The sequence below is a fragment of the Phyllostomus discolor genome, chromosome 10, assembly GCF_004126475.2.
Source record: "Phyllostomus discolor isolate MPI-MPIP mPhyDis1 chromosome 10, mPhyDis1.pri.v3, whole genome shotgun sequence".
Classification (NCBI taxonomy): domain Eukaryota; kingdom Metazoa; phylum Chordata; class Mammalia; order Chiroptera; family Phyllostomidae; genus Phyllostomus; species Phyllostomus discolor.
The window spans coordinates 31,712,197-31,733,321 of NC_040912.2; the positions used below are offsets into that span (position 1 = coordinate 31,712,197).

Consider the following 21,125-nt stretch of genomic DNA (forward strand, 5'->3'; position numbering starts at 1 on the left):
GTAAAAAAAGATAAATAGGGTTGTCATTAAACAAAACCAGATTGGCTCCAGATGCGTAGAACACATGGTGAGTGTCAGTAAGGAGCTGGGGGGATACCGTGAAGATTCCATCCAGCTCACAAGATTTGATTTGCAGAGCCTCTACCAATTTACCTAGATCTGGCCTAGCAAATCAAGGACCAGGAGAGTTTCAAAGACTCCTGGAATGTTCCAGCTAACTCCCTCCTTCCCACACCCAAGAGCAGTGTGTGTTTGGTCTCTTATTTCCCTCTTTGAGAATGGTTGTGTCTAAGAGTTTTCAAGATGATGTTTATTTGACACAGTATATGGTGTTTTGGGTACCCACCAAGAAGATGTACCAAGAACATTTACAGAGATTCTGCTATATTTTATTCCATATCATGTTACAAGAAAACAACAGTGACAGCTGACAAACCATTACATCTTTCATAATACAGACAAATTACAATTGGTAACAAATATGCAACATGTATTATTCCATTCTCCTTGCTATGTGTCATTTTGAAGTATAATAGTTTTCTGAATGATGCTAGCACATTTCTTAGGTACCAACCCTTGTTAGAAAGTACACATCTCAGTGTATCAAACAGGAAAAAAAGATAAAAATAAAAATAAAAATAAATCCACTCCCAATTAGAGAATGTAGATTTTATATGTGCCTCTAAAATATGCTGCTGCAGGAAGGGAATGAGAATAGGAAATTGCTGATTTTTTTTTTGCCTTTTGTGTGTATGTGTGTGTATGAAAATTGCAAGGCAGTAACATATGTGGTTTCCCCTGCCTACAAGCCAGTAAAGGAGATGGAGGTTATGCACAATTATGCAGCATATTTCTATGTATAGGGGGCAGGCAATATTCTACCCCAGTATGTACAGCCTAAACATCCTCTTATATAACAAAGATTACAAAACCAGTAATATTCACAGATGAGTATCTTATAGAGACGCATAACCTAGGGTATGGATTACATTGCCATCAGGTACACACAGAGGAAAGGACAACCAGAGGCTTGCTGTCCCTGCAAGCCTGGAGGTGCCCCTGGAAACTTTTCTCATCGCTCTTACGAGGTAGAAATAGCTTCTCACCCTTGAATCAGTGGATGGACAGCCACCCCTGTTTTATGCCCCCCGTTTCTTTTGAGCACTGCAAAACAAACATTTTTTTCATGTCCTTCGTATCTTGTATTTTTAAGTCAGTCATACCGTTCCTTTAAGGACGTGGAAATGAAGCCCCACATATCCGGCCAGAATACTGTGTGTGCAGTGATGCCGCGCTGACATGATCCCCATGCTAACGCATTCTTACTAGTCCAGCTGTTTGAATTCAAACTACTCCTTCATATAAAAATATCTCACAAAACAGTCCAGTGCTTTCTCAACAGAATAATACATCTGCTAATGGACACATTCTGCCACGATTTTCATGGCCTTCCTCAGCTCCAGAAGGTGGGTAAAGAAGGCGAAGGAGAACGTGATTGCAAATGGGAGAGGGAAGGAGAGAGACAAACCAAACTCGGGATGTTCTGTCCTGGTGGCAGCGACGGGAACTGAAAGTTCCTAGGGAAGATCTTCTGAGTGGTATGTCTCTGCAATAAAACAGAGCCCCCCGCCCCGCCCCTGATGCTGAGTACTGTTCTGTTTCATTTCCCAAGGGAAGCTGCCTGTGACAGGGGCCTAGATCTCTGAATGACTCTAACATTCCTAATTGAAGTCTGTTAACACTGAATATTTATTAACAGCAAGATTTAATCATCAGTTGCTCTTGGTTTACACTTAGTAAAATACAAAGTTATGCTCTCCCACAAATGAATAATTCAAGACAAATCACAGGCCGGGCTGTTTTAAATTGCGCGTAAGGTTTTCTTCTCCATATTCACTGTAAAAAATACCGTAATTTCAATACATGTTAAGTCAAAATACCTCCAAAGACTTCCAGTGAGTTGGAATGTATGAAAGAAAAATGGGAAAGATTTTCAGATAGCGAAGAGTAAACACTCAGGCCTTGGGTAACCTTTGTTCTCTTTAACATCCACCAGTAAATAATGCATCACTTAACACTTAGAAGCTTACAATGAATGCTACTTCTGGATAGCATGGATTGTGGCCTTGAATATATTATATACTCACAACCCGCTCCAGGGAAGGTACCATTTTAATGTTTAGGAATTCTGGGTCCGATTCTCTAGGTTTACTGGGTTCAACTACAGAAGAGCTTTTCCCTTTCCTGACTCTCAGAGAAAATGTTTGTCAAACTGGCTCATAATTCCCAGACCTGATGCCCCAAAGTGTGGTGCATTTCAAGTTCTTGGTCTCTCCTTCTTTCTAATAGGAAAATGTAAAACAGTGTACATGAAGTATTTCCGTAGGAATTTGTGTCCTGAGGAGCTGGGTTGCATGCTTTAGATGAATTTCCCAACCACCCCCTCGGCCTCAATATTATCTGGGATTCTGCAGCGAGGCCTGTCCCCCTGGCAGACAGCCTACATCAGACAGCCTTCCCTCCGGATCAAAGCTCAGCAAATGCCCAACCCACTTTCCCTTCTATGTCACATACCTGCCTTCATCCTCCAACGTCTCTCAACTCCTTAAACGAGGGAAGCCGGGCCTTTCTTTTTCTCCTTCCCATGTTTAATGCAAGACTCCTGTATTGCTTCTAAAACCTGTATTCAAACAGTTTTTCCAGGAGACAGTTCAAAGTTAGCGTACCCAATGATGGCTTCCAGTCAGCTTGGAATGTTTAAAAAAATGTAATTGAAAGGTGCTCTGGTGTAAATGAGCCAATTTTTAACTCTGGATCACTGTGTAGTTTGCTTTTTAAATGTTAACTAGCAAAGATGGCTTTCCGAGCTCACCCAACAGATCCAATTCTTGTGCACCCAAGGTTTAAACATTCTGTTCCTCACTCGTTTCTCCACCAACAAAACACAAAGTGCAATAAAAGAGTGGATGGAAAAAAATAAGATGTTGACAAGACCCAGAAAACACATAAAAAGTTACTTCAATCTCCAGAGGTTGTAAAGTAAGTAAGCGATTTATCCCTGTCTTTGTTCTTAATGCTGGATAGTTGTTTCTTCACTTCCGACCTACTTGGAAAACAGTCATGCTATGCAGCTTGCAAATGCTAAGCAGATTCTGTTATCCTATATAAATGTGTGGTATTTCCAAGGGAAAAAAACCACACTTGCAAACGTCCTCAAAAGGTAGGTGAAAGTAGGGGCCCCAGGGCCCGGGACCAAGCTGTCAAGTCAGTGAGAGAACATGGGTTTGCTTTAGCTGCACATTTCCTTCCTAGTTGTTGCGAAATGTGCACCGCTGTCAAGGAAAGCACACATTGTTTCAGGCCCCCATGTGGCTTTCAAGTACAGATATTACTGAAGAAGTGTGAACTCCAAATGTGTTGTCTTAATGTATTTAAGACATGGTTGGTAAAAGCATAAAAACCTTTACAGAGACGCTGTGCTGCAGAGGGAAATCAAACAAAATCATACACAAAAGACTGAAAAATACATGCCATGTGTCAGTAAGCAAAGCTTAATCTTCACATAGTTCTTGGAAATCACAAGGTATCCAAATGCGTGCAAGGTTTTCAATAAATTGCAGAGAAAACAGGGTCTTGCCAGCTTCAATTTCCTTGTAAGGGAAATCCACCACAGGGAGAGAAAGGAAACCAATCCGCGATTCCTTTCCTATTATTGGCCACTTCGTTAATGCTTTTTTTTTTCTTCCCAGAATGATGACAACTTAATCCTGAAAGGAGGAAAAGAGCAAATTGTTATACAGTTAAAAAAAACCCCAAAACTTACATCATTCATTTTTCCTAAATTACATGAGACTTCAAAATTGGTTCAGCCAAAGGGAGCCAGCCTATCTGCTTTCTCCACAGCCAGCCACCCCGAGCGCATGTATCTGAGGCAAAGTTGTCTCTTTCACCAAACCAGTTCTTATAATACGGTAAACAAATGTTCTGACTGCACTCACTTTCCTTCAAAGAATTTAACTCCATGGACTGAAATGATCTAACATCCTCTTGGATTAATATAGAGGACTCAGCAAATTTCCTTCCCCAAATCATCAGTAGTGATACTGGCCTTAATTAAGTGTCCAGAGCACCATACAGACCATTCAAAGGACATAGTATCACATTCATTTTTATGAATAAGAAACAGAAAAATGGACCACATAATGCTTTTAAAAAAATCCAGCTGTCTATAACATCTCTATTGCCTATCATCAGACCTAGTTTCAGAAGAAAGAAAATTGGCCAGCAGGACCTGGACTGCCAGCCTCTTGCCGACTTCCTGTATGTGACTGTGCGTTTTCAATGATGCCTGCTTAAACTTGTAACTACTTCCACGTGGATGGTTCAAGAAGAGGGACGGTTTGCTCTGCTCCTGTCTACATTTCTTTTTGGTCCTTAAGCATTATCATTGAGTCTCTAGGATGGGGAAGAAAATGTCTTGCCAGGAAAGGTGAAAAGGAACACTCCTAGGTTCACGTCACATAACTCAAGAGTTTCGACCCATCAGTCCACCGAGTCCCAGAATCAACTCATCTCCATTCAGAAGCTCGAGGTCACACGACCAGATCAGGCCTGCCTGTCCCCTCTTACAGTGGCACACTGTCATCTTCTGGGGCAGAGAAGAAACCTTGGCTTCCTGTGGAGAGCTCACAGCGCAGTCACCCCTGCTGCCCATGGGGGCTGTGGTGCCAAGGACATCACCCCCGCACGGCGCTACCTTGACCGCGAGAACGCAAAACTCCAGCCTTACAGTTGAGAGTGGCACCCTCTCTACCGTCCACTCATATCTCCTGCTTACTATGATGATTTTTTGGAAGGTTAACCTTCCATCTTTTTTTTTTTAAAAAAGGAAATTGTGCTGAAATTCATACAACAAAATTAACCATTTTAAAGCATATATTGACAATGTTGTGCAATCATCATCTCTATCTTGTTCCAGAACATTTTGTCATCCCCCAAAGAGACCCCATATACTTTAAATGGTTACACCCTTTCTCCCCCTGTCCCAGCTCCTGACAACCATTGATCTACTTTCTGTTCTGTGTATTTATCTACTCTGGACATTTCATATAAATGGAATCATACAATATGTAGCCTATTGTATCTGGCTTCTTCCACCTAACATGATGTTCTTAAAAATCATCTGTATTTTTTCACGTATCAATACATTTTTTATGGTAAATAATATTCCATTTTACAGATATCCCACATTTTGTTGATCCATTCAGCAGCTGGTGCACATCTGGTCTGTTTTCAAATTTTGGATACTGTGAATAGTGCTGCTGTGAATATGCATGTACAAGTATTTATATGAATGCCTGTTTTCAATTCTTTTGGGTAAATAATACTTAGGAGCAACATTGCTGGGTCACATGGCAATTCTGTGTTTAACTTTTTGAGGAGCTGGCACACTGCTTCCCTTGGGGGCTGTACCATCTATATTCCCACCGGCCATGTACAAGTGCTCCAGTTTCTCCAAACCCTTGCCAACATTTGTCACTTTCTATTTTCCATTTTTTCTTGATTGTAGAGAAACATCCTTGTGGATGTGAACTGCCATCTCACCGTAGTGTTGATTTGCATTTCCCTAATTGTTAGTGATGTTGATCACCTTTTCATGTGCTTCTTGGCCAGTTGGCTATCTTGGGAGAAATATCTATTCTAGTCCTTTGCCCATTTTTAAATTGAGTTGTTTGTCTTTTTGTTGTTGAGGTGTGGTATTCTTTATAGAGTTGTATCTTTTTTTTTAACCCTCACCTGAGGATAATTTTTTCCCCATGCTTTTAAAGAGAGAGGAAGGGAGAGAGAGAAACAGTGATGTGAGCAAGCGAGAACAATCGACTGGTTGCCTCCTGCATGCACTTGCATGGGCCACTGCCTGAACTGGGACTCAAACTTGCAACCTAGGTATGTGTCCTGACCAGAAATCCAACCCACAACCTAGTGGCTATGAGCGGCACTCCAACCAACTGGGTCACCCTGGCCAGGGCTATATATTGTATCTTGATTTGGAAATATTTACTGACTTTCTGTAGATTGCCTTTCACTATGTTGATAGTGTTCTTTGATGCACAAAAACTTTTAATTTGTATGACATCCAATTTATCCATTTTTTATCTTGGTGTCGTATCTGAAAATCCATTGCCAAATCTAAGGTTATAAAGATTTACTCCTATATTTTGTTCTGAGAGTTTAGTTCTTAGATTTAGATCTTTAATTCGTTATGAGTTCATTTTGGTATGTGGTGTGAGGTAGGGGTAACATTCCATTCTTACGAGTTCTCTGTCCTCAGTGACTGAGCCAAATGTAAACAAAAGTCCTTACCTTAAGTTTCTAGGAAAGGTGTGGGGCCGGAGGGAGGTGCCTGGGGTAAATGGATACCACACAGGCACTCTTTGCTACCACTCAGTTTCAACTCCTAAGTTTTCATCTCAAATACCTGCTACTTGTGGAACAGTTCTCCACGTGGCTCACTTGGCCACCCCTCTCCTCTGCCAGGTTGCCCAGATGTACCTTTATCCAACCTTTTCTTAAAACGTCACTGCCCTGGCAGAAACAATTATATGGAAACTACTGCCTTAGCTCCCATCCCACACTGTGCTCTTCCAGGGAAATGAAGAAAATCTACCTTTTGCTTTACCTGTTGCTCCCATGTAATCCTGCATTCTGATCGAGACCTACGGCACCTTTTCTGCAGCCCAGAACATCAAGGTGAAAAAGAGCACTAGTCCCTGCAGCACTTGACCACACCTGTCTACAGGCATCTTCATCTGGTCCCCAATCCCACCACCAACCTTGATATTTTTATTAAGCAGATGACAGAAATGCCCTGTCTGTTCCATGTCACTTAGCAACCGAGATTCAAGCTCTTCCAGAATGCCTTCCCACCCTGGCCAAACCAGAGTGTGGGTTTGCCCTGATACCTGCTTGCCTAGGCATGGAGGTCCTCCAGCCACATCCAAATGATACTGTCATTCTCTGGCTCTCCTCCACTCCACCACTTTAATCAACAGGATGCAGACCTGGTCTTCAAACTGACCTTCTACACTAGTCACCCCGTTTAGTTCCTCTTCAGGTGTAGGATACTGCCTGCGAATGATCAAGTAAGGGGGCAGGTGGCATCATTGTGTCCTTGATTAAGCTTGGTTTTCTTGACCATTTTGCCTTTAAAGCGTAGCTCAGACCCAGCTCAGGTACGTGGTACACAGTTGTTGAACGGTGGAAAGGGAAAAGTTAGAATCTGAACACTTGGGAGTGGAAGATGTTCTCCGACGCAGAGTTTCCTCATGGCACACCAACTGAGGGTGAATGCTGTGCCTGCACTCTTGCTGGAAGAGCACGTTGCTGGGGACAGAGCAGGCCACCCACAGAGAGACTGAAGACCGAGAAAGGTGCGTAGGATTAACACCTTCCTGTAGGCCAACCTTTTAAAACCCCATGACATTCTACTTGAAAACCATGCTTTGCTTTTCAGTATATCTGATTTCAGGTAACAATAAACTACGTTGTCACCATAGTCCATGGCATGTCACTATCCTGTTGGGTTGATATAAAATTTTTATTTTTAGCCATTGATGGTGTTTCTCTTTGCCTCTGTCCTGATTCTTTAAGTGTAATCTCTAGAAGAATCATGTGTGCCTAACGCAGGGCATAAGCAGAACTGGATAATATGGGATAATATATAATAATAGTAATCGGATAAAAATGGCAAACACAGTGATTGTGGATAAGACCAGGTAGGTAGGTAGGAAGTCAGACATAGAATGAAAGGATCCTATAATTTTTAAAAAGAAGAGAGGTGTCAAAGAGAGCTAGGTGCTTTCCCACCTCTGTGAGGTGACTCTCCAGCCCACACTGTGCCAAGTGCCCTGACTGACGCTGTTCACCAGCGGCAGGTGCTGTCCCTTCTCCCTCCTTCGGCAACGTCTGTCTCAGTTTCAGTTTTCAAGGACTACATACAAGGTGGCTGAGTTTACTGCTAGAAAAATTCTTTCAAATTGAAATGTAATCTTACATGTGATGGGCAGGGATGTAGGTGGAAGGATAGAGGGTATATGACGTTCACAGACAAACAAAATATAATAGCAATGTGAATCCTTACCTTATAATTAATAGATTATTAAGAGACTACACACACAATACAAATGAATAGCGAAATAAATTATAAGCTCAACTATGCACACGTCAACTCATAGGTATATGAATCATTAGATTAATGGATGTAATTTTTTATCTTGCTTTCTGCTTTTACAGTGTTCTTTCTCCAGAAACGAATGTTTTAAATAAGAAATTGGATATTATTGATAGAATCCTTATTCAGAATATCTACATAGAGCTTCTTGGCTATAAATATTAATTAATTGGATTGCTGGTACCCATAATGCAACTTTGTTCTGACCCATGTGCCCTATGAACTAGATATTTTTTGGATTCAATTTTCTTAAAACCAACTGTCAGCATCACGTGACGGAGGAGATGAAAAACGAAAATGAGCGGCCCCGCTGTGCAGGTGGGTGACCCGTGGGAGAGAGTCTGCCCGGTAGGACTGTTACAGGAACCATCAGACACAGACCAATTGATTAGATCATCTCATACCCGCCACCAACCAGGCTCAAGAGACTAATTAGAGAGAGTACTGCCTGCGCAGGCACCCCATTGACACCTAATTTGCTCAGCCAAAGCCTTTGGGGAAAATGTATTATCTCTGCAGCTGCACTTCATGCATTTCTGATTTGAGGCATAAGCAAGGAGTGCTTCATCACTCTTTTGACCAAACCGAATACAGAGCCCTTAAGTGCTAAAAGCAAGCAAACAGACCCAAATTAAAAATGGGCCAGGCTCTTTCTAATTCCCTTGGTGCTCCCCGTTAAGTCTCCTTGTGTACATACACACGCACACCCCTGGCTTACACACGTGAAGTTTACTCGCCAGTGGGCTGATGCAGCCGAGGGCCCCAGCTCGGGGTGCTTCCGTGTGATCGGATGGTGTCTCTTTTGTTAGCCTATTTACCCACTCTAAGGTATTGTGTTTGTTTTATTGTTTTTCTTAAACTATCAAAAAATTTTTTTTCCTGCTGTATTGCCCCTCCACAAAGTATTCGTTTTTCTACAGGCAGACTCTGCCCCATTCTTTTCCCCCCTCTATGCCTTCACTGGGGAGAAGTGATTGTTTTGGTTTCAAATGAAAACAACTGTAGGTTTTCCTTTCATCGCCTACATTGTGAAGAGGATATTCACCAGGATGTATGTGGAGCTGTAGGGTAATCCGCTCATTTCTATCTGAGAGACTTCTTTGTAAAGGTGTCTAACAGAGAGGGTAAGATGACTAAATTTGATGGAAAGAAAGCTACCTCACGATAGTAAAGACAGTAGAGAATTATAAAGTAATTAAGTTTTCTTGAAGTTTCTCTTCAAGAAAAACAATGTACATCATTTGACCAAGTTTAGCTTTTATCTGCTTCTACCCCTGGAATAAAACTAATGCCAACCTTCTTTTCTAACGTAGAACCCAAGTGACTGGTATATCAGGAAGCATTTAAAGGTAGGTATGTAATTAATTACATGCTTTAAAAAAAGGAAGTAAAAAATTAAAAATCCAGAGAGTGTGAAAAAATTAGGGCACTTTTATGCCAAATCCAGTGGTTATGGCAAATGAAGTCCCCTGATGCTGGAATAAAAACAAAGCCAAAAAACAGGCAGGCACTGCTATGGCGGTGTTCTAGGGTAGACTTACTGACCACACGCCTTTCCACTCATGCACTGGAGGAATTATCGTACTCACATGTTCTGATAAATTAAAGTGCTGCTTTGTAATTTTCACATGTATCTTATTCTTAATAATTCAGTGAAGACTTTGGGAGATAATTTTAGGTACTTTTTAAAGCGCATCCAAAATTGGCCTAAATTGGCATCCAGGTATTCTGAGGATTTCAGTAACCATTGGAGTGAATGTTTGTTTTGAAGGTATTTGGAGAATGATTGTAGAGGGGAATGTTGGAAAATAGTTAGAAAACCTTGGCCTTAACTAACATATAAAACCATCTACAGAATTTATTCTGTTTTCGTGGAAAACAGAGCTCAGACAGCTTCTTTTCCTCAAGTACCATATTAATAAGAGTTCTTAGGAAAAATAAAAGCTATCAGGATGTGCCACCTTGGGTTCAATTTTACTTAAAATACTAAGAAAAATGCCCAAGCTAATATTTTGTAGCCAATTCATCTTCAAGCAGAGTTGGCTGAGTTGGCTACTGTAGAAAATTAAGTCTACAAGTAAGGTTGCTAAAACCTAAGCACCTAGGCAAGTCCAACTCTCTCCGAAGTAAAAATACCCTGTTATACACAAACACACACACGTGACCTTTACCAGTTCTATCTGCACAGCACATTCACCCCGATTTCGTCCTATAGCCCTTAGATGGATGTTGGACTCAAAATGACAAATTTTAAACTTCATATTGATTTCAAAAAATCTGCGACAGTTTACTTTCTTCACTTTTTTTTGAGTGAGTTTAATTATGTTACGATTTGGCTGAAATACAGGTTTCCTTTTAGAACACCTAAAATCAATGTTTTCCAGTTACTTGACATTGCATTGAAGCTCTTTGGGGGGTGGGAAGAAATGGGATGAAACAGAAGGGAATAGAAAATTAGTCAAATCTACTGCTGTAACTTATTTCTGATTTATGATAATCATGCTTCTTTCTCTCCTCGACGAGAGCTCATCTTTGAGACCAGCCAGAGAATATTAATTAAAATGAATGCAGAGATAGACAGGCTTTTGTTTTAGGCTTAACAGAAGGTCCATCATTCAAAATAGCCTAAATCCTTTAAGTTGAAAGCTGTTTGGTAACATCCATATGGATGTACAATGCACTAATTGCAGCGACTTTGCACATTTTAAGCTTCACGCCAAAGTGGTGATCTTCATTAAAATTTTTTAGGCAAAGCTATAAGTCTGACATTTCAAAACAAAGCATTTCTCACACGAGGAGACTGACTTAACATATCATTTTAATAATCATCATTATCAATGGACATTTATTGAAATCCCCATTAAAGACCAGGCATTATATGATGTGTAATTAGCTGTGGTTGAAAAGAATGCTCTATTTTAATGGTGTGACTACTTATTAAATCAAATTTATGTAAATAGAAAACACTGGTCATATTTTAGACACATGTGGACTAAAAGGATGGCAATTCTGGGAGTATGTCCTATCTCAGGGAGGCGGAAAAAAGTGCAGGGAAGGTAATGATCTAGGTCTTGTAAGAACTAGCAAGACACAGTTAATCTTTTTAAAAGATCATATATATGTATTCATGTACAAAATCATATACACATAAATATACTGTAAGGTTTGAAATAGCTCATTGAAACAGTTTTAATTGCAAAGCTAAGAATAGAAAAGGCTTCATCAAACATGGTTCATTCTTTTCAAGGATTTCATATTTGAAGCTTTATTTGTTTGGCATACCTTTACAATTGACTGGCTCCCAAGTGGGCATAAGTTAATTAAATAGGGTTCTATACTTTAACCTTTTTTATATATTATAATCCTACTAAACTATATTTGAATAAACCAAATACAAAGTCATGTAAGCCAGCAATGTGTGCATATTTAAAAACTTAAAACATAAATCTCATAAACACTTCTTAAGTATTTAGCAGTCAGAGAAACATAAGGGTTCAGGTCTGACTTTAATTAAAGATCTGAGAGATGTGACTTCACCTTTGGGTGGATTTTTTTCATATTAAAACTTGCCTAGTATTATTATCCAAAAAGTGTTGAGGCACAGAAAGTGTTCATGCTAAAGGCTTTGAATTAAATATATGTGATGACCTACAATTTGAATCTGTCTCATGAACCATCTGATTCAGCAGAAATTTGCAAAGCTAACACATGCATTTCTGGGGTGTAAAATAGATGACCCACGATTGGTAAATAGAGAATGGTGTCAGCATAAACTAAAAGCCATGTTGGTTCATGGGAGAGGTTCCTTTCCAATGTGAAGGTCTGAGCCACCAGCTGGCATTAGCCGTGTGCAGGGGACAAACACATTTGCCTGCCAGCTGAGGAGGTCTATGGAACGGCACTCGCGGTCCGTTTACCCCACATGCTTCCTCTTGCTTGGTTGGACCGCATGCTCTGTCTTGGAATTAACTGTTTATTGTACGGTTCTCCTGGATCTTGGCACATTTTGCCCTTTTATCCAAAGTTTGACATCCCCAAACCTTTCTTCCAGCTTCTTCCACCTGTAAGTTGTGCTAGTGTTTTTATTAGAGTTTTTTTAATGGCTTGTGTGAGTGCTACATGCTGGAGATGAAATGCTTGTATCCCCCAAGATTCATAAGTTGAAATCTAATCCATAACATGATCATGTTTCGAGGTGGAGCCTTTGGGAGGAAATGAGTCATGAGAGCAGAGACCACATGAATGGGACTTGTGCCTTTATAAAAGAGACCCCAGCAAGAAAGGGGAGAGAGTCCTCACCAGACACCATCTGCCAGTGCCTTGATCTTGGACTTCCTAGCCTCCAGACTGTGAGAAATAAATGTCTGTTGTCTACAAGCTGCCCAGTCCATAGTATTCTGTTACAGCAGCACGAACAGATCAAGTTAAGCACATTTTGATTGGTCTGCCCCTTATTCTATTTTTTCACGTAAGCTATAAATTTTTATTGTGGTGTTTTGCTGAACACAGGTAGGAGCATGGATGTCATATATCACAGAAACATCTGTTCTTGTGGGGCATATTCGGATACTGTCACGTGGTTACACATTATGGACACTGCCATAGCACATCATTTCCACCAGGACGTGTCTGCCGTCAGCAAGAAGGGTCCAACAAGGCCGCGCTGAGGGCCGCCGACACCAGAGAGCCAGCTATGTTCCCCACCAGCTCTTTCCCACGTAGTGTGCTCCAATACAAACAGTGCCAACGGACAACTCTTGACAAAGGACAAACCACTGGGTACCGCCTCACGGAGACTAAGCCTTTATCTACATGCAAAGTATCTGATATGTACTCTCCACAAAACTGTAGTTGGTTATTTTAAAGTATTCTGATACTAGTTATTTTACTCTAACAAGTTGCTATATTTCAATAATACCCAAGATGAATTCTAACACATATAATCATGACATCTAACAATCTAATGAGTATCATCAGGAGAAGCAAACACCAGCACTGTGCGCTCACGCAGCGTTTTCTCCTATCCAAAGTATACTTCCGCTTATTCCCTCATTCAGTGAAAGTGCCTGAGAAATAGAACCCTGACCTTCAGAAGAGAAAAGGTTTTCTAACTCACTTAAAAAAAAGCTCTAATCCTTGTAGTCGCTGGTTCAGTGTCTTCTGGCAAACCGGCAGCCAGAGGTCTGCTCCGGGTCCAACTGCCCACAGCACTCACTCTACAGCACTCCCAGACGGGAGCCACAGCCTTTACAGGAACTGGGCTGACTGCCTGTCCCAGGTTTTAGGATGAAGGGGGTTTCCAGGATGCAGAACTTTCTGTCTTGAAAGTGGGGAAAAACCAGAATGAGTCGGTCATCCTAACAGAAACAACAGGACTGATATGTTGTAATTTCCAAGTTTATTAGAAAAACAGAGCCAGCAAGCTTGGCACTTTACTACCTGAACTAAAACACATTGACATTCCAATCTCAACATGCGCGTCACCGAAGCATTACAGATGCTAAACACCGAGGGCGGCAAAAGATTTGATGATGAGAAGGTGGGAACTGAGCCTGAAGCCCTCTCTCCTCTCAACCCTTCCAAGGGAATTTTCACTTCTTGACTCTGTGTTTTAGGCTCTACCCTCCAAGTTTCTCATTGAAGCCACAGAGGATCCCGCTCCTCTCTAATGAGGCCACTGAGTTCAAGACCACAACTCTCAGTTGCACTGTCAATAAATCTATCTATTTAAACACACACATGTGTCATGGGGGAGATGGCTAAGGCCACCACTCTCAAGTGACAAGAAGTGTAAATACTGCCTGCATCTCTGCAGCAAATGCCCCCTGCTCAGTGTGCAGTGGCAGAGCCCATTTCAATGCAGGAAACACTTACTGAGCATCTATTTTTCAGCAAAGCCCCTGAGTTTAGCGTGAAAGGGGAGAATGATACAAAAACTGTTAAAGCAAATACGGTGGTGGTCTGGAGCTGGCTTGAGCTGGCTCACAAGTGTCGAATGCTAAAATTTTCAGGAATTTTGCAAGCTGGTTGTTAAACACAGTCACCCTTGAAATTGGCAATGGAGGGAGGGATTATACCATGAGCTACAAGACAAGCATGACCAATTAGGGCTTTTCGGCTTTCTTTCTGGAGAGCTGGCTGTTAAATATTTACCAACATCCCACTGCTGTCCTTAGGAGCCACAAAAGTTTGGAAGGGAATGCTGGCCAAGACAACCTCTGAGTCGAAATGGAAAGTGTCATCCTAGAGGTGCCATACAGTGAAGAAGAACTGGGCTTTGAAGGAAAAATGAAAGATTAATGTGTAGAAAGGGAGGAAGGAGGACATTCTCCAATGTCAAGGGCCTGCAAAGGGGTAAATGGCCAATGAATGGAGCAGGCGCATAATTGGATGTCAGGAAACATGCAGGGGAAGCTGAGACAGCAGGTGTGGGTGGCAGAGTAGAGGGCCTTCCGTGCCCTGATTACCAGTGGGGGTTTTATCTGTGTGTAGTGAGGAGGTCTTAGAGGCTGTTGAGTGGGGAGCCTCCAGGTTCTAACTCCAGGACAGCCACGTACTCTTCACACAGGTGAAGGCTCGGCTGCTTCTGTGAAGTCTGTAGGTGAGCAGCTGTCTTCTTCAGAATGCTATTGAATATGATAATACAACTGGTTCTTCAAATAACTGGTGGCACTGCCCACAATGTAGCACTTAATGGTGAAAGGTCCTGTTTGCCTGTGAGAAATACCCAGCGTGTCCTGGACTAACGATGACAGAGTAACCAAACTTTTTTCCAAGGACGGCATTTTTCAAAATGTAGCCCAGGGAGCTAATGTGGATATTTTCATGCACCAGAGAGATTCTTTAGAAAATATATAGTTTGTGTCTTATATTTATCCATGCACTTAAGAGAAAAGGAAAAAAGATGCACTAACTCCTAGCTATACTACTCTGCTGTCCTTTATAACTCAAACATGATTTACTGTTTTTGATTAGCACACAACCTCAGACAGACTTTAAATTGCAGCCTTTGGGGCTATGAAACACTGTCAAACCTTTTAAAAAGCAACTGCAATGAATTAGAAAACGTCATCACGGCAGTCTTGTCTTGCTTCACTGTGGTTGCACGATGTGGACTAGGAGTTTCAGCTCATTAAAAATGTGAAGCCCGTAATGTCTGATGAATAAGACATTCACATCAACCTAATTGGTTTCCTCCTGGTATAAAACAATTAAAGTGCCAACAGCTCAGTGGTTTAGTGGCAGAGCAAAGAACAGTGGTTGCAGGCCTGGGGTCAAACACTTCCCCTGGCAACAGAGCTGGAGAATGCAGTGGCAGTAGCCAGCATCCACCAGGCTCATGGGATTAAGCGATGCTTCACGCTTTTTTTAGTGTCCACTTGTGGCAGACTGAAACAAAATCACCAATGGAGTTAAGTGTATTGAACTCTGACTGTTCGAGGCAATGCAACGAATACCCTTTTGCCTGGCCCCAAAGCAGAATCCCACACACAACGTGGTGAGTCAGGAATGTGACGCCTTCTCTCCCACACCTGTGAATGGCAGCACATCCCAGAAAGCTCTTATTTCCTCTTCACACAGATGCTAAAGAACAAAGTCATGTCTCGTCTGGGGTATGTTGTTTGTTTTCCAGTCTGTTGGCATTAACATTGTACCCTAAGCACCCATCACGTCTCATGATGCTCTGTTAAGTTCTTTTCAAAAGTTGTGATTTTGAACACTGGGGTCTTTTGGAAGGAAAAAAAAAACCCAAACAGATTTAGTGACTTTGTAACACTGGGGTCATTTGGAAGAAGAAAGAAAAACAGGAATAGTGCTTCATGTTATCACGGGGTGGGGGTGGGGGGTGGGGGGTGGGAAATCACCACAATCCCATCTTAAACACAACAGCGAGATAGAAGGCATATTGTATGAAGCATACAAATGTGACACAAACAAAGCAAAATAGCCCAATTGGCTCCAATAGGCTGTTTTGGTTTTGTTCCTTTTGCAAGTCTTAGAAGTATTGGCTCTGCATGAGATGGTACGAACAATAAGCCAGAGCCTGAGATGCTGAAATGGAAAGGCTCTCTGTTTTCCAATTACTAATCTCCTGAATTTTGGTGTTAGGGTTTATAACATTCTCATAATCGATTGTTGAGTACCTTGGTCCAGTCAGGATATAAAACTACTCATGCATGGGTTAACATGGTAAAGCGAAATCTCATCTCTCTCAGTCCTTCCTTATTAGGAAAAACTCTAACAGGTTGATTTTTAGGGACTGACGTAAGTCTGGTAAAATGTAAAGAACAGAACAAATCTTTTTTTAGCTCCATGGGATATAGTACGTTTAAGGCCACATACTAGAGATGGGTGATTCAGATAAGATAAGACATATCTGTAGCAGATAGGGTAGAAGGGAATTACTAAGATTAATGGTGTGAAATCAAGCAAAGAAATATTTAGAGGGACTGAAAAACAAGTAATGGCAAGAAGAGTTTTATGGTAGAACAAGCTCCAAGTAAAACTGCAAACACTACCCAATCTGGAAAAAATATGCAATCGCGGTCGCTGTTGGAGGTCGCTGTTTGGAACACTACACACATATTACAGTAAACCTCTTGACCATAAGTTCTTTGCACTTGAAATCTGAATACAGTCCCTGACTTTCAAGTAGGAACTGGACTTTGAATTTTGATCTTTTCCTGGGCCAGCATTATTTGGCACAACTACTTTCTTGTGATGCTGGGCGGTGGCAGCAGCAAGATGGTTCTGCCCAACTGAAGGCCAGTGTCGGTGTTCTAAGCCTGTTTTAGGTAGGCTAGGCTAGGCTGTGGTATTCAGTTGGTTAGATATATAAAATGCATTTTCAACTTATCATATTTTCAACTTATGGTGGGTTTATTAAAATGTAACCCCATCACAAGTCCAGAAGCATCTGTATATGTAGATTTCTTTCTATGGACTAAAGAACTACTTCTGAATTAACTCAATAAATAAGTTACAAAACCAACTTTCATTCATCCTTTCGACACTTGTTCTGTCTACTGTGACATAAACAGTTGTAAGTACTCTAAATGTTATGGCCACATATTTCCCCAATGTTTTTTTTTAAATTTTCAAACAGAGAAAAATGAAAGAATTAATACAGTAACACCCATGTACCCACTACATAGATTCTTCAATTAATATTTTGAAATGTTTGCTTTGTAACATAACTACTCATCTGCCTTTCCTTCTATCCATCCACTAATTCATTCTATTTAAATGCATTTCAAAATAAGTTGCAGAAATCAGCACAATTCATCCCTAAACATTCATATCACTAATTAGAGCCTAATACAGATTTAGGATTTTTAGCATAAGTAAACTTTACTTATGCTAAAATGCACAAATTTTAAGAGCATGATTTGATGTTTTTAATAATATTATACACAAAATGTTACATTGCTATGTAATAGGAGAGATTTATTTATTTATTTATTTATTTATTTTTATTTATCTGAGAGAGGGGAAGGAAAGGAGGAAGAGAGGGAGAGAAATATTGATGTGAGAGAGAAATATCAGTTGGTTGCCTCTCACACATGCTCCAACTGGGGACAGAACCCACAATCCAGGCATGTGCCCTGACTGGGAATTGAACCTACAACCTTTTGGTTTATGGGATCACACTCCAACCAACTGAGCCACTCTGGCCAGGCCCCCCCATTTTATTTAATGTCACCCTTCTTTTCTACTCTCATCAACTCCTCAGGGGGCAAAACACTGATAAATACAATGTTAATTAAAAAAAAAGGCACACAGCACTCAGATTATGATAATTCCTAACCATTTTTGAGTGAGTGCTACACTTGAGAGCAGCTGAACACCAAGAAATTCTCTCCAGAAGAGAATTTCTGAGAATTCTCTCATGTAACTACATGCAGATTTTTTCATACCATTTCAGTTGGTTAGCAGACCTTCTGGATCCCATCAATAGACCAATTGGCCCAGCTCAAGGACCTCAGGATTGGCACGTGAGAGTGAAGCATCAAGCAGTATTTCCACCATCTAGCCATAATTTTAGAGCATATTGCAGAGAAAATACCTTCCATGAAAATCAAGTACTTCAAGGTAATTCCTTTCAAACAAGCGGCACAGTCTAGGGACACTCCTGTTAAGGGAAAAGGCTCCTGTGATTCCCTATACCCTTTCTCAATGATAAACATATAACCAACCAACCAAAACAAAACACAAGAAAACCAAAATCTCATCCAGTCTATGCATCGCGTTTCCCTCCAGAGGGGTGGAACCTAGACTATTCCATCTGATGAAGGACCTGCCAACAGGAGAAGCCTGAATGGGCGTTGTGGATCCCTATATAGGGATCTAAGTTGATGATCCTCTGAGCACAAGGAGCTTAGTCAAAAATCCTTTCCCTCCAAACACAATCCTCCACTCTTCCATCCTTTATCTTCTCTATTAGAGTCATCAATGATGTACCCACGTTAGTGTAGGATGAAAGATAAATGGAAACTAATTCCATAGTAGGCATTCTTACTAATTATATGAAATACCACTACTAAGCACTTTATTTCATGTGCTATGCTACTACTTTGTTGTTATGAATGCAAAAATTATTATGAGGGCTTCTCGTAGCTTTGTCAATAACCCTGAACTCTTATTTTCCCTTTTAAGGTAAAAATAGTATGTAATATACAGATTGTGTATCATAGTAATATACACTTGAAACCTATGAAACAATGTCCCCTCAGAAATAAAAATAGAAAACAAACAGTAGCAGCAGAGAGTTTGCCATTGGTTTTCATATGGCCACTCACTTGCCCCGTCAGAAGGGTCATGGACAACTCATCTGAGCAGCTGAAGGGGATTTCCTGGGCCTCTGCTGCCCACAGCACCCTTTAAGGCCGGTACTTTATTCTACGGTTGAGAAGCTGAAGCTGTTAGTGATGTACTCCCCATTTCTACTGTCTGGACAAAGCTTTGTTTCTCTTACCATTCATAGCATTTCTTCCTATCACCAGAAGACCAAGTCATGGTCTTCTTTATCTGCTCTCCTCAGACTGATCTGGCTTCTGTGGGCTGACTTTGGTTCTGTCTTTCAGAGTTGTGGTGTACCCAGACTTGACCTTGAACTTGGCATTCTAAGGATTATTGCTCATTTTCATCTCCTTGGTTAAATCTTATTTACATGTGTACCCTGTTCCTCCCAGGCACACAAATTGCTTGTGCCTTCCTTGCTAGGGGACAGCTGTACCTGGTTACACTGTGTTTCTCTGGGACGTGTCTTCATAGCACCGAGACCCCGAGGACTGCAAATCTGTAGGAGCCAGTTACGAAGGGAAAAAGAGAATGTAAAGTCGGAGGAATCATGATTCCTCAGTCTTATTCCAAGCAGCACAAGGTTGTCATGGCAACCACACTGAACTGTCCCTCTACCTTGTTCCTCCCACTGATCTGCTTGCTGCTTTGGGTGCTAAAGGGAATTTGCACAGAATTGCTGCCATTCTCTGATTCACATAATTTCACTTTTATATAACCTATTCTTATACCATTTCTTCCCTTGAGCATTAAATAGAGATTAAAGTCCAAAATCAAAATATACATTTTTTTGACCCCAGTTTCCATCTCATCAAATGCAACAAGACCAGTCCTCATTTGTCCTTCTCAAAGCTTCACATTTCCCTCGATTTGCCCTTTCCTCACCACACGCACACACACACATACACCCACAGCATGTGAGTGCCAGTTGTTGGTATTTTTGAAGGAATATGAGGTCTGTTTGGGAAAAGTCCAGTCATTGTTAATATGAGAATGATTGGTGTGACATCAATGTAACCTGCCAGGCAAGGAGAGTGGTCTGGAATGCACATGCATGAACAATGACAACTTCACTGTACTAGTCAGTGGGGGTGGCAGACACCACTGAGTGAGCATGTATACTGGGTGGTCGTTGCATTAAAAATGACTGAGCAATTACAGCAACAAATCTGCATCAAATTTTGCATTAAGCTTTAACATTCCTCCATGGAAACTACTGGGATGATTCAGAAGGCTGCAGTTATGGGGCAACTGGTGACTGGCAGCTTCATCAAGACAATGTGCCCACTCATGTATCACATCTCATGCAGAGTTTTTGGCAAAACATCAAATTACCCAGATGACTCAGCCCCGCTCCAGCCCAGATTTGGCACCCTGTGACTCCTGGCTTTTCCCAAAACTAAAATCGCCTTTGAAAGGAAAGATGTTTCAGACCATCGATGAGGTTCAGGAAAATATGATGGGGCAGCTGATGGCAATTTGGAGAACTGTGTGAAGTCTCAGTCTCCTTTAGGGGGACTGAGGCTTCATTGTTCTATGTATAGTATTTCTTATCTTGTGTCTTCAATAAATCTTTCTATTTTTCATATTACATGGCTGGATACCTTCTGGACAGACCTCATATCCTGAAGAGAAATTTTAAACATATAGATGTAAGATCTTAAGCATCTCGTAAACTTGTAATCCTTCTACAATTAACCAAAACAGGAAGTTTAAGGAAAAACTGGACTTGGCATAATGAAATCTAAGCTTTTTTCATTTGACATATCTTCCTCTTCAATACTAAGACAGGCTCACTTCCTTAAATTTTAAGCACCAAGGAAACAGGATGCTCTTTAGAAGGTGTGAGGGAATAGAGGGAGAGGAAACCCTGATCATTTTAGTGGCTTATAAGGTCTGGTGGCCACGGTGCTGCAAAGCCTGGACCAGTAAGTGATGTTCCACAACAGAGAAGCACCAGGCTGAGCAAAGGCCAACACAAAGACGCAGTGCTGACAGAGGCCAGATGCCAGAGACACTGCCAGGAACCGAGCACAACGACTGAGCCAAGTGGCTCTGAGCTCCTTTGTGTGGGCAAGCATGCTGCCTCTGACGG

The 21,125-nt window shown here is 41.2% G+C and overlaps 1 protein-coding gene across 2 annotated transcripts in view; it reads right to left on the reverse strand.

The window, feature by feature from the left end:
* Positions 1-367: 367 nt before the first annotated feature.
* Positions 368-21,125, reverse strand: part of CDK14 (cyclin dependent kinase 14) — a 546,733-nt gene continuing 525,975 nt past the window's right edge. For both annotated transcript variants that reach the window (XM_028525494.2, XM_028525496.2), the window contains one exon: positions 368-3,767. The gene's annotated coding sequence lies outside the window, so the exon portion shown is untranslated. The remainder of the gene's footprint in view (positions 3,768-21,125) is intronic.